A 4,336-nucleotide genomic window follows, 5' to 3' on the forward strand; every position below is an offset into this window, starting at 1 on the left:
GGGTTGCTTTCGAATTATCGAATATATCAAGTGTCGAGCTGCAATTGGGACTTTCAAACTTTTAAAATAATGTTGTGTTGCTTTATAATATTCACAAATTTAGTCCCTCGTATTGTCGTGTGTATATTCACAATTATACTTGGCTAGCAAGTTTGTAATTTCATTTCAGTATAAGATAATATAGTCATGCATATGGGTGTTTAAAAGTGTGTCGTGCATTCGTCTCAAATATTCAGTTTTTTTAATGTTTATTATTGGCACCAACCCTTTTCTAGTTAATATAATATGTCAAGAGTATTTTAGAATGGTATTACACAATTGAAAAAAATGAATAGTAACATCATTACACAATTAAAGTGTTACAGTTCACCACACAACTTTCTCGTGTACAACTCACATTCTTTATAAAAATTCCGTCACAGGTGAAGTAAATACGTACTTTTGTAGTTTTGTATACATACGCTTGCAAGGTAAACAAACCTCGGTGTTACATGTATAAATCTCAATTACAGATAACCCTATTTAGTGTTACAAAGATAATTGTAGCTAAAAAGTACACAAAGTAATATTATACTCCAAATTTTGCCCGCATAGCTGTATTTGCCACTGCAAGAATTAGCAACCACACTAAATGCTGTACCTAAGAAAGTGAAAAAAAACAGGGTTAACTTTTTAAAGTCAAATAAATTGGTTTGCTTTTCACTTCTGCCACCACTTGAAGTGGTTAACTTACAATCGTAACTCTGCCAGCCAATCCGTTGAGCATCCAGATAATAAACAACAATCTTGTCTTTTAAAACAAGACCTGCGTAGTTCATAATAACAATAAAAGTTTAAAATCTTTTAGGAAAAAATAGTTAAAAATTGAAATTGTTGGAAATCAAGAGGTGTATGTATAAGTTAGTTATACCTCCTAAAATGGTAAGGCCTTGACCTCTCATTTCCTGAAGACCTAAGCACCACTTTGCACTTACATACTACAACAACAGCACAAAAAGTATCAAAACACATATTTTTAACTTTGATTAATACTAATTAAATTGAAATTATTACATCTTCTAACTCCGGTATAAGATAATCTTGGGGTGTTAAAACCAGAGAAGCACCACCATCAAGGTCAAGTTCACTTGAGGAAATATGTCGATTGTTCTGAAAATCATAATTAAAGATTGATTAATATAAGTTAAACAAACATATATATACTGAGAAAATAGTGAAAACCTGTTGACGGGGACCATATAACAATGTTCCCCATTTGATATAACAGGCTTGGCGTATGGTGAAACAGACCGTGTAATCTACAGCAACAATTAAAAGCGGTTGGGTATTTGACTTGGTTTGCTGGATTTTAGGTAGGGTTTGGCCGGGTTTTGACCCGGTAGTGGTGGAACCGGTTCTGGGTCGGGTCTGGGTTGGTTCTGGCTTCTGGGTACTCTGGTCTGTACCTGTGGCCTGCGGGAAGGGTCGGATCTGGAACTGTTTTTATGCCCACCTTTATGAACATAAGCATGTCGGATGGTTCAGAGCACATCTGAACCATTCAGCTGGAAAATATTGCTGAGCCATTCAGACAAGATACACACGCTCCAACTCCTCACCATCTCCCCTATCCTTCTTCACCTTTGCACTGTCGACCATCACCCTCGCCGGACCCCGCCTCCCGCCACCGGACCCAGCCGTCGATTCCATCCTCGTGGCTAATCAGGTTTAATTTATGTTTCTATTACATTCTCAATTGATTCAATAATCTATTCATTAAATCGATTTCTAAATAATCATGTTTTTATTGTTTGATTCAGTCGATTCAATTTAATTGATTTCTGATTTTTGATTCAATCGGTTTAGTTTAATCGGGTGATCTGAAGCAGGTTCACTTTAGTAGACTTTTGTGTTAATTTTGTTTCCATATGAGATTTTTGTTAAAGTTGGAACTGATTTCAAACTTTTAAAAGAATAGTTGTTGAGTGTTGTGTTTAGAAGTATAAAAAACAGTTTTTTATGAACTAAGGGTATTCACTTGCGCACACAATAAATTTTAGCACATTAGTGCTTTTTTGTTTGCAATTCTATTGTGCTTAGGCCATATGTAATGCTCCATTTTAACATTAAAATCGTCATGTGTTATGGTAACTTATTTCGGGACGTTAATGCTCCATTTCAACATTAAAATCGTCAAGGTGGAAGGGAAACACGCGGGCTCCTCGTCTGCTAGTGAGTTTCCACTCATAATTCGTTATACCTTATTTACGCTTTTAATTAACTTGAAGGCTAGTATGTTCCCATATTGGGATCAACACACCTTGTTGAAAATAATTGTCTTAAGGGTGTAGTTGGATGTTTTAAATGTAGTGTGTTCGAGTATAAATTACATGTTTATGAGGTTTGCTTAAGGCTTATGATTCAACCATATTTGATTTAATTTGTCTTAGTTCAGTTATATAAGTTTCTTAAAATGTCAAGTAAATGGGCCAAAAGAAGGCTGAAAAATGGATTTTTCAAGTGCAGTTTCGCTGCATGTTTTTGTGTCAAAAGTGTGCCGTTTTTACTGCATTTTAATTTTGTTAAAGTGCAATTTTGCTGCATTATTATGTTGTTAAAAATTGTTGTTTTTGTTGCATATTGTATTGTCAAAAGTGTGCGGTTTTTACTGAATTTTAATGCTGTCAAACCGCAGTTCACTCTTTGGTTTTCTTCATATATGCCTCACAAAAATATCTTTACTATATATAATACACCAAACAATGGCAAATTAAGACACTCAATTTTAAGTAATTTACAACATTCAATGCATGAGGTACATGTCTAAATAGGGATACACTTGTCTTTTACACACATAAAACCCACGTTCATTTGATTTTTATCAAACTAATTACAAGTATGGTACCTTAACTTTACTTAAATTTTATTAATTAAAAAAAGAGTTACGACTTTGATCTCTCGTGATTACCCACCTTTTACTCAACTTTATTTCTTTTGGTTTTCTTCATATATGCCTCACAAAAATATTTAGACTATATATAATACACCAAGCAAAGACAAATTAAGACACTCAATTTTAAATAATTTTAAACATTTTACATGAGGTACATGTCTAAGTAGGGATACGCTTGTCTTTTACACACATAAAACCCACGTTCATTTGATTTTTATCAAAATAATTACAAGTATGGTACCTTAACTTTACTTAAATTGTGTTAATTAAGAAAATAGTTACAACTTTGATCCCTCATGATTACCCACTTTTTACTCAACTTTATTTCTTTTTGGTTTTCTTCATATATGCCTCACAAAAATAAGATTAATTTTTTTTTCAAACACACCTATTTAAACGTGTTTATTTTTTATGACATTTCAGTATAAATTTTTTTCAAAACAGATGGACGGTTTTAAAATGTACAAGTTATTACTGCATGAAATTATGCATGAATGTACAAATTTTTAAAGGATGAAATTTACAATCTCATGTTTCACTTAATTACATATCTAGCCCTTTATCCTTTTTATAAAAAAATAAACAAACTTATTACAATTCAAAGTTTAAGGAATACTTACAATTTTGACCACTTATTATTATCTAAATATTAATCAACTTTATTTTTTTTTCTTTTATATGTTTTATCAACATATGATTAAAAGAACTTAAATTATATAAATATCAAAATAATCAAGACGAATTTGAGGTTGAGCTCGGATTGAAGTTTGAGTCTAGCTAGAGCTAGGCTTGGCTTGCTAACAACCTTTACGTATTGTTTTTCGCTGAATCGCGCGAGCACCAGGCTAGTATCTATTAAACTAGTAACACAATAAATATCTTCATAATTAATTGTTAACTTCTATAAACATTTATTATAATGTACTAGTGGAAAGTTAAAACCAAACAGAATTGATGATATGAGTAATTGCCAATTATTTTTGAGTGAATATCCTTTTGATTTATTGATACAATCATCACGACATAAGCGTTATATGTTTACGTTTGTATCACATGTGTGAATATGATAGATAATTTGAGAATTACAACATAACCAAAATACAAATGAGCTCTATATTATACTGGTATTGATTCCGAATTTTCTAATCCTAATTTTAAAGATTTGGTACTTGTATTAAAATTTCTTAGTTCGGTACCGATACATGTATCATAGGTAAAAATTCGGTATATACCGGTATTGGTATCCATTTTTTTTAAAAACTTTAAGTAATTAATTTTTTTAAAAAACATTTCATATATATTTCAAAATTTCAATATTCTTTTCTTGTAGGTTAAGTCATAGTATATCACAAAGACACTATGGGCAAAAGCGTCAAAACAAGTCACTTTCCCATTTTACCCTCC

The 4,336-nt window shown here is 31.8% G+C and overlaps 1 long non-coding RNA gene across 1 annotated transcript; it reads right to left on the bottom strand.

Annotated features, from left to right (window-relative positions):
- Window positions 1–1,200, bottom strand: LOC143538925 (uncharacterized). Its single transcript, XR_013136339.1, has 3 exons — window positions 911–1,200; window positions 734–805; window positions 1–640 (listed from the first exon to the last, which is right to left on the bottom strand). It is a non-coding gene; the product is annotated as an uncharacterized LOC143538925 (long non-coding RNA).
- Window positions 1,201–4,336: the final 3,136 nt, after the last annotated feature.

This window comes from Bidens hawaiensis, unplaced genomic scaffold (genome assembly GCF_021521415.1).
Source record: "Bidens hawaiensis isolate Kalapana, Puna unplaced genomic scaffold, B.hawaiensis_p1.1 tig00011762_1, whole genome shotgun sequence".
In the NCBI taxonomy this organism is placed as follows: Eukaryota; Viridiplantae; Streptophyta; class Magnoliopsida; order Asterales; family Asteraceae; genus Bidens; species Bidens hawaiensis.